Genomic DNA, 13,625 nt, shown 5'->3' with positions numbered 1-13,625 from the left:
CACCAACCGAACCTCCACACTCTCACTACTTTGAATGCCGCACTACTTTGTGCATTAGCACCGACCGTTGGTCATACATCATGAGGTGCGGAAATGTCCAGTATGGATGTAGTCCTAAGGATCCTGGGCTGAAATGTAATCCATTCTGTTCTTTACATTGTTTGACTCAGAAACTGTGGCGACAAAGACAAGAACCCTCACCAGCTTTTTTCCTGAGAACTTTAATAATTGTGTTTACTGTGACGCACGAACGACGTACCTTCACTGAGCGCTAAACGTTTGGGTCTCTGCTGGGCAGCAACTTTGAAGTGGTGAGGGGGATTCTGTAGTCGGTCTTTGACCAGGAAACTTACTCTCTATGGTGCATATGAAATAATACCCATTACGAATAACATCAGCTGATTGAATGGGCCTTATCACTCCCTACTTTAGGTTTAAGCAACAAAACTACTTTGGTTTTGGAAAAGATTGCAGTTTGGGTTAAATTAAGTTACATAACGTGGTGTGAGTGAAGTACGTAACAATTATACAGTAAGATAAGTCAAATCAACTTCACGTGACATGAACAGCAGTCTCCTTGGTGAAAGTCCTGCGTTTGTTTGACCCATCCCTGTCGTGTAATTATGAATCCCACTGCTATTCTAGACAAGACCAGCCCTGCGTGAGGCCCGTGAGGATTGGTTAAGGTTAGGCACTGACCTCGAGGAGTAAGGGTCAGGATAGCTAGGGCATAGGACCCGAACAAATCAGGTTACCGGTACCTCAGCAAGCGTGGACGCCTGGCTGATCCTATATATGTATTAACCCATCCCTGTAGCTCTTTGTCACCTGACTTCCTCCTTTCCTCCTCTCATGATTAACACTCCAACTAGAGGCCAACATTGTCTTCTTGTGTTTGTATTGGTGATGTGAATAGATGATAGCAGCCTTCTGGACCTACTAGTTGGTGTAGCAGCCCACTTCTAACCCAAATCTATGAGGCTAATTAACCGCCCATTCAGTTGGCTGAAAACAATCGAAACAGGTGCGTATTTTTAGTGTGTTTGATTTGCCAGAAATGGAAAAACTGGCTTTAACTGAGCTGACAAAAGTGAAACACCACCTGCAAGACTCAATGTAAAATCTGAGAAGATAAAACACAACAAAGCCCCGCCCACTATGTTTTGATTGACAGGTAAAGTTTTTAAAGTGCAGCAGCGAGTGCCACACCAGAGATTGAGTGAAAATACAAACAAGACTCTCACAGATTACCACTTTAATATTTGATAGCGCGTGTGGGCTTCCTACCACTTAGTATAATTAAATCAGTCGAGACCTCACTTATAAAGACTGTATTTGGACGCCATTTATGTCGTGTTTGGTTTCATTCACTCAAACAAGTGGGACGACTGGTTTCATCACGACAGGCTGAGGGAGAAAAAAAAAAAGAAGAAGAAAAGTCACATTTGATTTTTTTGATGCATTTACGCAACAGACGCACAGATAATGCAGTTAATGGCCAGACGTCTAGCCAGACACTGTCCTCTGTGTGTTGACGGGTAGACAGAAGGCTGAGGAGCTGCACACAGATCAACCCATATTGACTCAATCTATTGACAAATGAATTTGGGGGCAAAGTCCTTCTGCGAGTTGTTGATTTAGGTGTCACAGTTCATTCCCGTTAGTGCCAACACTCACAACACATATCTCTGCCTTGATCTGACAGCAAGCTGTGAGTTAAAAACATCCTTTTATTAAAGCATAATATATCAGAATTTTACAGAATTATCATAACGCGGCATGTTTCCATAGCTCTGCTCATTAAAAGGGAGCGGTAAACTGCGAAGAGAAGCCTGCAAATATGAAGCATATCATAGTGAGCCATTAAAGATTCTGAAATAATGTCTGTGAATTCAAAATTGAAATGAAATGAATGCAACACAAAGTTGGTTTTCTGCAATATTATAGTCTACCGACTACATTAAAAAGCAATTAAAACGAACTATTGCATTACAAGTGGATGAATTAACTTTCGGCACATTGAAATGCATGATTTCTCTCTGAGCATGGTGTAGATGAAACTCTTCATTAAGCATTAAGAAATAATAAAGAAAATTAGTCTGTACTATGAGCCTTTAAAATGTTCATTATTAGCTGTATTTGCTTTAATGAGCTGTCTGAGTTAAAAATAAATAAATTTAAAAAAGCAGAGAGCAAAATCTGCTGTAGACTATAATGCCTTGATAACTTGATCAAGTTTCCAAGTTCATATTTGGGGAGGTGAGGGGAGGGGGGGGGGGGGAGTTAATGAAATCTTCGAGAGAGATCCGCCGATTTCATTTCAGCAACTTCTCGCCTTTATACAAAGATGCAGCAGGTGTTGGCTCCGGAGAAGAATTTTTGGGTAAATATTGATCCTGTAAATATGTGTGCTGTTCACCCCCTCCCCCGTTTCTCCCCCTCTCCCTCCTCTCGGAGAGACACACGCACCCTCCCTGCAGCCAACATGGGAGCTAGTTAAGTGAGGTATCATCTTCAGTCCGCAGCGAGCCCGCCTGTCTCCCACAAGGCCATTGTGGGTAGGGTACAACTGTTGCGAGTGGGTGGCACATCTGTTCCCCAAGACGGGCGAAGCCCCCCCCCCCCCCGAGGTCATCACGCGCCTCGGCTAGCGTTTCACACGCGTGCACTAATAACCGCTCTGGTATCTCTGCTTAGCTGGAGACAAAGGGGCCTTGACGGATGCCACTCGCCTTCAGATCTGAGCCCCGACTATTCTAATATAAAGAGCATTAAGTATCATGTTTACCTTACTCTCATCCTTCCATCCATCTGCCGCACCGTTCACACTTAACAGGTTAAGTGTATTCAAGATATACACGTCTGAATTGGAATAAATTTGCAGTCGGTGGCGCAGGTTCTCGATTGAAGCACCATATGTACAGTGCTGCTGCATGCTATAGTTGCCAGGTTTCAGAGGCATGGGCGTTTGTGAAAATATAAAAAAGACACAATGAGGACAGTTTCTAGGATTAAAACTGTATCACTGTCTAAGCTTACCCGCGAACTTTACTCTGAGAATATTCAGAATCACAACTGTACAGCTTTTGTCAAAGTCAGGAGTGCTCCCTCCTACAAATGCCGGGGATATGCGCACCCCCGCACCAAACTAAAAAGTTTAAATCCAACTCCAGCTCAGAAAGAGAGAGTGTGTTAATGTTCGCCATGCGTGTGTTACGGGTAAAAGAGCCGGAGGGAGGGATAAGGGTGGGACAGAGACGGAGAGAGAGAGAGAGAGAGAGAGAGAGGCAGGTGAGTTTGTGTTTGTGTGTTGGAAGTAGAAGAAGAATAGCGTGTGTGTCCACGGGGCTGGTTCACCAGCTCACCGGGAGCACTGATGGCTCTGGTAGTAGAGGGCGAGCAGAGAGCGTGGAGGATGAAAGATGGGGCCTAATCCTCCACATGTGGCGTCTTCCCTCCGCCCCTCGTTTTTTTTTTGTTTTTTTTAAAGGAAAGCCAACTGGAGCCGTTCTTTGGACTCCAGGCCAGGGGCTCCATGAAAGCATTGCCTCCAGCCAAAGCACATAGTGTGAAATGAGAAGCTAAAGCTTGAATGTGCTTTTGTTTATCAGAAAACTGCACTCTAAGTGGGATTGGCAGTGGAGGGGCCCAAACTCCATAAGTCATATAGACTGGCTCGGGCCGAAGTGGGGATGGCACGGCGAGGTTTCAGGCTTGAGCGGCCCGGGAAAGGCTGCTAGTCAGTCAGCCACTTGGCAGCCCCCCCCCCATCCCTTCATTGCCCCGCGCATATAATCTTAGTTCCAACACAAAGGGGGGATCAAAGAGGTCAATCTAAAGTAGGAAAATATGGTCCCGAGTTGAGAAAACAGAGGCAAAGACACATTCGATATCCACCGGTCTGGTTGGAGCAGCGCTGAGGGACGTCAAACTTAAGCTCGGGGAATTGGGGACGAAGATTTCTCAGTGAGAAGAGGCCAGCGGGGTGCCAGAGACCGATCAATTTTTGAGATGGATTGTATGAGGAGATCCATGACCACGAGGCTCTTGGCTCCAGAGTGGCACAAAGATAACTTCAAAGTAGCTAGAAAGTTATGAAAGGGGGGCTCAGAGCTTTGGATGAATCTGAGGACGAGGTGCAGGATTCAGCAGGGACAAGCACAGTGTTCAGGGAAATCTGACTTCCACCGATTAACTCCTGAGTCCATTTGTGGGGGCGTTGAACTTCTGCAATTCATTTTAAAGACTTTGAAAAAGTGTTTGCCTCTGAAATGTGTCAAAGCACAAGGAAACTTTGCACATTGCTACCAAAAAAAAAAAAAAAAAAGACGTGTAAAATAAACATCAATGTTCCAAAAGTGTGTCATCGTGGGGCAACTTCCAGCAGATGTTGACAGATGACCACAAACAAAGTTATTTTACTACCTGGCTTTTAATGTTCATTAGACGTGTTGCCGGGGGGAGAAGCAGACTGTCAGAGCCACAACAGTCAGTACACTCAAACATTTAGGTGTGCCTCTTCAGTAAAACATCTTTTGAACCTTTATACTTACTCCTGATGTACTCCTCACATTGACGGGGTTAATCTGAGCTCACAAACTGAGCTCCACAGGTCTCTAAATTTTCCCCCCTTATGTACTAAAACAAAATAAAATCTTCTCCGGCGATGAAGGATCGTACGAAGAACTGAAAAGCTGAACTGTATTGGCTTCGTAATAGTGCAGCAGAAGGGAAGCATGTGGAGTTCAGAGGGCAGATGGGTGTATGAAAACTTTGGTTTCAATCCAAAGTGTGATGAAACATAAGAATCAGTAAAGTTTTCATGTTACGCCCAAGTAGGTTATAGCTGAAAGGGTTGAAGCGATGCAAAATAGTTCTTGAATCAGTGTTTATAGGTTTTTCTCTTATTGTGGCTGAATTAAGGTGCGTAGTTAAGACGAATGCAAAATAACCACAATGTGCCCGTTTGATTTATAAAGAGAACGTAAATCAAGTAAAACAGAGAGAGAGCAATAGTCAGTCAATTACTGTTTGGAAAAGTGTTGTCTTGAAAAAGCAAGATGGCAGTGTAACAACATGCTGCGAGCTGCTGTAGCTGTGAGTGTAACGCTGTGTGATTGCATGAATGTACACATGTTGACTGCCAGTGTATTGTCTGAAATGTCACTATTTTATCATGTTAATACATGTGACAATAAATACAAGACATCCATAAAACGTAATGCAGTCATGAAACAAAATCACATCTTGGATTCTAACAAAACATTAATGTGCAGCCGAACATTTGTTCTAGTGAGATCCCAAAGTTACCAAAGAATACCAAAAATAAATAAAATGATGCACATCACTGAAAACGCAATCGACGCTTCGCTAAGTCCCGTCCCTCGAACGCAGACTGGCCAATCACAGCGTAGCATCAGCCGGCTCTGACCTCGGTCTGATAACTTGGCTCCATTAGAATCTCAAGCAATCGTTTTAGATGTTCCTCGTTTTCCGGCTGGTGTTGTGGATTTCGAGCTGTAGTCATTGTTAAACGTTGTTTAATAGTGATGCTATTGGAGCAGTAATCTTGAAGCATGCTTTCTAATGCGTCTTGCTAAAGAGCTGCATCGCTCGGCGGAAGAATTATAAATTGTTACCCATAAATTATTGCATTTTTTTGTTGCAGTGCATCTATTTTATGAAACCTTACCAGGTATATGCTCAGCCCCATGCCCAACAACGCCCCTGTTCTAAAATCACTGTAACCTACGGCCTCTCTAATATCTTCTCGCCATTGAGCTCCATTGTTGTCCAAAAACTATCATCGCACACCAATGAGACACGCTGCTGCACTGGGTTACATGTACCTTCATTATTTTATGAACACGGGCACTGTAGTTTATTTTCAAGTCAATCCCACATCCTGTTGCCATAAAACCTCCCTAGATCAACAAATGTGTATTTATCCGCGGCTGAAAATAGTTCCCTTCAAATGCGCTCGTTTAGGAATTATTTAGCTTCATTTTGAATCAAGTAAAGTAAAAACAAAGAAGCATTTTCAGAGGGAACCAGTGGACTTAGTGCTGAGATCAAGAGACAGGGTGGGGAGTTTAGAAAGTATTGAGAGACGGACCAACACATTGTTGATTTTGTTGGGACAACAACACAATATAGATAGTCACCATCCTCATCCAGCCACATTATTTTTTAGCGAGAGAGAGTGAAAAAAGAATCTGTCCACAAAATGTGATCTGTATTTAAGCTCTGGGGGCTTCTTTAACAGAAGCCTGTGTTGCAACCTCAACTAATCGGGGGTTAAATATGTCATTCAAGCACTAGCATCCACTCTAGAGTTGCTTTAAAAAAAAAAAAGAATTCAGGTTGTTACTGACTTTCTGAGTCAATCCAGGGATTTTAAAAAGGCAAACATCCAATCTCAACAAATCGGCTTCAACAGACTGTGCTGTGAAACCATTCTCATTGATATCCAATACACTTGAGGGCCGAGATACTTTGCGGCTGGTCCTGTTAAACAACACAGCGACACAAAGCCAGCACATCATCGCAGTGCATTTACTCCGGCACAGACACAAAGAGCAGGCGCTTTTCAAAGGCCCCATTGTGGAGCCCAGTGAAATTATTCAATTAGTGAATTTAGCACCTGATCTGGTTAGCCAGTAGCCCCGAGGAGGACGCTACAGCTGCAAGAGGGAGAGAGAGAGAGCGAGAGAGAGAGAGAGAGAGAGAGAGAGAGAGAAAAAGAGGGGGGGCTGGACAGACCAGACGGTGTAATATTCATTACCTCCCACTCCCCCCTGTTTTATAGCAGCAAAATTACCCAGTATTCATATTGCACACTGTAAAATATTGTTTCTCATAACACACATCAATCGCTCTTTACAGTGCAAGATATTATCACAAATTATACGCGTCCATGCATTTTGTACAGCAGATTGTAGATTTTGTAATTTGGAGGTTTTGATCAGTTCCATTCAGCCTGATGTCCTCACATATACAACAGGACACACTGTGGCTTTCTGAAATACAGCAGATGTACGTGCACACGGTTTCAAACGTGGAGGACCTGCAGATGGTTCTACAGCTTATCGTGTCACTGTCTCACTTAAAGAAACAATCAACATTGCAGGGGCAGGCTGCTGCATGAGCATGTAGTAGCACATCTTGCTTTCATGCAGGAGTTTGTGTCCCGTTAAAAAAATATATTTGCATTTTTGTGAACCTCAACTATGATCCTTCCTTGACATTAACTATACTGTAGTGTCCACGCACATATGGTTATGCAGAAAGTGAGAATTTTTTAAAACATTGGTATTGGGTGTAACACAAAATAATTGTTATTGAATATAATCCAAGGTTTTGCAGAATCGTCCAAAGTTACTTCACCATACAAATAAACGGCATCCTCTCTTAGGTTTCGAGGGAAATATATTTTCCTCCTGTTAACTGTCACAATTTGAGACACGTAGTTGAGGTTATAAAATTCAAACAAAACAAAAACACAACAAATTCACATGGTTAGGTTCGTTAAAACATCATGGTTTGGCTGAGTTTGTGCCAACAATTTCAGATTTTACAGTAACTCTTCGTCAGCACATCACTTTGAACGCTCTTAATTCTGCACAAACCTGAGTCAATAAACAAATCTACAAATTGATCCATGTCTTGAGCATTAAAACAGAATAATGAAACCTATTTTTGTTTACATTGAAGCTTTTTCTCTGCTGTTACAATTATTGGGTTCTTTGTGACTCAGAATAATACAGTAATCAAATGTTTCTCGTGTAAGGTCCACATGATGAAAGATGCTCAATACAGAATTCTGAGCACATCTTTGATTTAGGGATTGCCTTCATTCGGCTCTCAACGTGGCAACTGCTGAGCCGTCAGCTTGCTGCTAACGGTGCTAACAGCGCTAACAGCGCTAAAAGAGTTAACAGTGTTTACATGAGGTGGAACCAGAGGGTCGGTGCCACGCTTCCTGCGACGATGCTGTCGGTCGAGACGACGTTTTATCTTTACATAGCAAATAGTCGTTTGATGCTGTATTCATTTATTCAATTGATTATTGTAGAGGACCTTTATATCAATGTACTGGTGACATATTTTGGGATTATTATAATAAAATTACCCTAAAACTTTGACTAAATTTGTTAGAAAGTGAACATTTTTAAATGTTTTGGTTCAGCAAACAATTTCAGTCGAATTAAAAGCCGGTTTTGATGTGTTTTAACCTGCAAATCACCAAAATCAGCACTTGTTGGAAAATAAATCAGATGTGAAAGAAAATAAACATCAAATTCACTGGTAGAGCTTGAACTTTATTCAACACAACACCAAACAGGTTCAGATTCTGTGTTCGCGTCGGATTACAAACACGGAAACGTGCTCAAAATGAAAGAATCTAAACATTTACATAAATTATGTTCAGCTGTCAATATGCCCGAGTCTTGTTTTCTCAAAAAGTGGCAGTATTCATTTAAAAATGAAGGTGATCAGGCTTTTAAACGGCCTGGCCCTAATTCATGGCCAGTCTACCTCCAACACCTCGGGGCTGTTGAGACAGACTGTTATCATAGATCCAAGGCAAATCAAAAGTGTTGTAACCTCACCAGCCATCTGGATCTTGGAAGCTCTGTTTCAGTTTTCAGAAAGGACTGCTTCGACCCCAAAAAAAAGAAAGAAATTGAGCCTGATGAAGCCAGATGGCTCACAAGGTTAGAGTTGTTCAACACACAGCCTCTTAAAGGAGTAGCAGTGCATTACAGTACTGTACGTATACTGTAGGAGCCTCAGAGCACTCTCAGCATTTTGTCAAAAATGAATCTAATAAACCGCATTACCAAAGTGGAGAGAAATGTTTTTTTTCAGTTTCTGATATGTATGGAAGATTCCTTGATCACTATAATTAGGAGAACTCTAATGAGGCAATTATAGACAACTGATGAAAGCAGTTTGATGAGTTGTGCACAAAAAAAAAAGAGTGAATATCTGGGAAAAAAGTTTGAATTGACCCGAGTAATTAAAGGCCGTGTAAATACTCACTTCCAAATCAGCTACATAAAATATTAATCATGCAGGTGCTGGCCAAACATTCCCTAGAAGTTGTGGGCAAACTTCACAATAAAAGAAAAACACAGCAGTGTATTAAATCACAAATATCATTTTAGAACGAGCAAAATAACACATATAGAAGCCAGTTGTTTCGGTTTGAGCAATTTTTTCTCATCCGAGTCTGCACACTTCTCGTTGTGTGCAGAGACACGAGCTTTAATCCACTCTGAAACGCAGCGACTGAGACGAGAGCTTCGCTAAAAACTGTTTAGGCTCGGATACCTAATTTACACTTGCAGCAGTGCAGCTAATACTTCCAGTGCTCAGGGCGGATAGTGAGCCGGTAGCTTACCGTTAAATGAGCCGACAGCAAGTTTTCACTTTATGGGAAAAAAAATAAATTAACAATCGATCATTAAAATGATCATACCAGTGGGTTTGCATGCTTTATCCCATCTACTACGTATATCTTTCATCACAAATAAACCACACTTGCAAACCATGCTTCTGTGTGTTTGCCTTCATTTCCTTACAATATGGAAATCTATCTGCAGACTTAAACATTTGCTTATTTGTGTAAATGTTGCATGGACTTTTATATATAAAAATGTTATAATGATGCAACAATATTATAGTTTTGGACTAAAGATGATGCAGACTTTATGTTCCCTAAGATGGATTACACAATATTCATATTCAGAAATAAATGGAAAGATGGTCTGGAGCGGTCGGCAGAAATCAGTATATTAATAAAATCTAAAACTGTATGAGCTCTATTTGAAATTATCAAAAACAATGTGACATACATGTGTAGTCACCACAGGGGGGCTAACATTAAACCACTGTGGAAGACTGAAAATATTCATTATTTTCTTTATCATCAACTAATCCCAAAAAGCGAATAACCAACAATATGTTATCTGTCTCTTAATACTCCAGCTTCACTACCTCTGTGGCCCCAATTAGTCCCGACTAAAGACATTAATCATTAAACATGGCCATAGATTCATCTACAAAAATACTGGGAAATTTCCCCAAAAAAGCTGGTCCCTGTAGTTTCTATGAGATGTTACTTAAACTTGAGGAAAAAGCTCATTTGTTGGGGACTATTTTCAGCTGTGGAATAATACACAACGTGACATCTTGCTGTGTATGTGGAGATTGATTCAAAATGAGCTACAGTGTGTGTGTGTGTGTGTGTTCATTATAATGAAAGTACTTGTCACCCGGTGCAACAGTGCGGCTCACCTTTCTAGTTTTTACAGTTTCTTAGAACAACAATGGAGTAAAGTATTACAGGATTAGGAATCAATTCATTGTTGGCCTTTGTCTTTTTATGAGAAGAAGAAAAGTATAGAATATAACCTGACTTATCTTAATATTCACTCTTGGAGGTACTCTTGGTTCAAGGTACTCTACAATATCATTCTTTCAAACAACTTTGTTTGAATTGAGAAAAGGCTGAAATATGTTGACTGAACAGACACCTTTTAACAATTTTAAGAAAGAAATGACAGATATTTTTTGACGCACACTTGAGTTTCCTCGAACATCTTTGTCACATCAGTGCGCCCCACAGTAACCGACACTGAAACTCTTCCCATAGGCCAGATGAGGACGCAGCACGCACTCCCTTTTCCTTTTTTCTTCTCCCCATGATGGCCGTGATGACAGAGTCACCTGATGCTGGTGACGTCGCCAGCACTCCGGACGCAGGGCCGGTTCAGACCGGTGTCTCTGTGTGGGCCCGCCGTGCCAGCTCCACGCAGCAGGAGTGTGGCCGAGGAGAAAGGAGGCGGCCCGGGGGCAGACTCTGTGTCAGCTGATAGTGCAGAGGGTGGGCAGGGCCGGGGGGAGGGTGGCATGCCTGGGCGCGAAAAGGCTCGCCAAGTCCCACACTCTTTTGGCATTTTGGCAAGGGCAAGCGGCAAAATGAAATGATCCAATTTAAGCTGGTTTAGGAGTGCCGGAGAATATTCAAATATTTATTTTTGCAGGGCATTCGGGGAGGCTGCGCTTGCTCCGCAGATCAGCAAGTTTTTTCCTCGTGTGCAGCGACGGCAGAGCCATCTTGATAGATAGCCTGTTGGCCTCCAGTGGTGGAAAATGGATCCGACGCTGGATTCATGCTGCTCTGCTGTCTTCTCTGCCCTCCTTCTTCTTACCTCCTCTTCATAATCACACTATACCTCTCCTCTTTATGTGGCGTCTTCGGGCTCTTTATTTCCCTCAATTCTCTCATCTGGACAAAACTTAAAATCTAATTGAAATCTTAACAAGACCCAACTCATCATCTAGCTGAGCATAAAAAAAAAAAATGTTGTTTTTGATCGGGCTTTTATAGGCGCAGAGTACTTTGTCTGATACGTGTGATTCATCAACGACTGCTCTGATAATAAAGCCTTTGCTAAATTGTCTCCCGTAAGTAACAAAAAATAATGTCCGGCGCCCATCTATATTTTCTCTCTGAGACTGACATTGACGGCAGGATCTTTCAAATGATTGCTTTTTAATGCCATTATCGTTATTATGGTTATTATTACTGCTAATGAGGGAAATACAGCCCTGGTTTTCCTCAGCATGAATTTCACCATGGAAATAAATGAGTAAAAAAGCCTTCATTGAATTACACTAAAAGCAATCTCAAATAAATGGGCCTTGAATCTGCCTCCATGAGACGATGCTTGCTATGGTGTAATTTCATTGTGCGGGGAAACGGGAGCAGCCGGGCCAAAGACACAGACAGACCCCTGATGTGGAGGCTTCAGCATCGTCTTTGGAAACAACAACATGTACATGTGTCTTATTGTTATTATTATTCTTATCTTGTTTTATGATTCATCCGTCCCGCTTTGAAAGACGCCCAGCTGATGCTGCTGATATGATGCGAGGTCGTTCATAAATAGAACAATTAAGCATTTATCATAACTGCAACTCTGACCCTGTGTGGTTTTACACAACATCAGCTTACTGAAGCAGGGAATGTTTTATTGCGCTCGCAGTTTCTTCAGCTTCTGAACTACAATTAGACTTTTACCATTTATTTTCAAAGTGCAGTTTTTAGCATAAAAAACGAAATAAAAAGGGGGGATTTCTACAAAAGCTAAATCTGGATCATTGCTCCTTCTTCAGACCGGTTTGTGGTTATCAACAAGTTACATCAGCGGTCACTTTATGTTCCACATGAGCAGCTGAAGTCTCCTGGGATGTTTATTGTGAGCGTGTCAATAGACTTTGTTGTTGTTTTTGAGATCATGACCTCTTGTCACATAAAGCCTCTATTGTGTGCTCGATGACCAGGTCACCGCAGCAAATGGCTCCAAAATAACACGATTGTCGAACCAACATATCGGACTGATAATCATGTTTTGTTTTTACGGGAGTTTCAGTAACAGAGAAAGGAATACTTGAGTGACTCGTGATTACATTGAGTCCTAAAAGTGAAAGCTGTCGATGCCGTCAAAATTCTCTCGACTTCTTTTTTTAGTGCAAATTTCAGGGTTCTTTTCAGAAATAGGTGTACTTTTATTCTTAATTATTTATATTCAACACACAGAGGAGCAGCGGTGGAGTTGCTAAGTACAGTAATTCAAGTACAATTGTGAGTATTACTTGAGTATTTCCATTGTTAGCTACATTATAACATTTCAGAGAGAAATACTATAATTTTAACTCCACTATAATGATTTGATAATCATAGTTGCTGTTTACTTTTCAAGGTTTCACATAAAAACATATGATGTGATCTTTTACAAACCAATGCATTTTAATTATTGAACCTGTGCTTCACAACCTCTTTGACTTATGACACCATAAAATAAATACAGTGTCCAGCTGGAGTCTTTTGTCCAGATGTCTGTTACCTTAAGTTCAGTTCCACCAAAGACACATTTCCAGACAGTTTAAATTTAAAAAAAAGTTTCAGGCAAAGAATTTAAAAAAGTCCCAAAAATGAACAGTCATTATTTGTTGCCTGCATATTTATGAATCAGTATTAAACTAATGATGTCATATGTAATAGCAACACGGTCTGCAGCCATTTTTCTGCAGAGTAAATACTTTATACTTTTAATTACTTCAAGTGCATTTTGCTGATAATACATTATGTACTTTGACTTAAGAAAGATTTTGAATGTAGGGATTTTACTTGTAAAGGAGTAATTTTACTTCATTGTGTTGCTTCTTTTATTTAAAAGTCGACTTCATTCGCTTTCGTTTCCGGGTTTTTCAAACGGAACCACCCGTTAAGCTGTTAGCAAAAAGCAGTGACGCACGTTATCGTGGTAAACTAATCAAGAAGCTTCGCTAAGTTTGGAAATAATTCAAGGGGTTAGTTCAGTTTTATCCGATGTATCTCTTTGGCGGCACCTATGGCGAGAAATGGTAATTACAGGCATGTTTTTGGATCGCACTTCCCAGAGATGCTAACAGTGTCGCGGCTTGTGATTTTTCCCAGAGAATGACGACCATTTCGTAATACTGCAAATACGAGGGCTTTCATCAGAGGGCATGCAGCCTCAACCGCCATTGTGTTACCTTAATGGAAAAACTTCAAGATTACATACAGCAAC

The sequence above is a fragment of the Anarhichas minor genome, unplaced genomic scaffold (assembly GCF_050575085.1).
Source record: "Anarhichas minor isolate MPS153535 unplaced genomic scaffold, ASM5057508v1 ptg000079l, whole genome shotgun sequence".
In the NCBI taxonomy this organism is placed as follows: Eukaryota; Metazoa; Chordata; class Actinopteri; order Perciformes; family Anarhichadidae; genus Anarhichas; species Anarhichas minor.
This window is presented reverse-complemented; position numbering follows the sequence as displayed.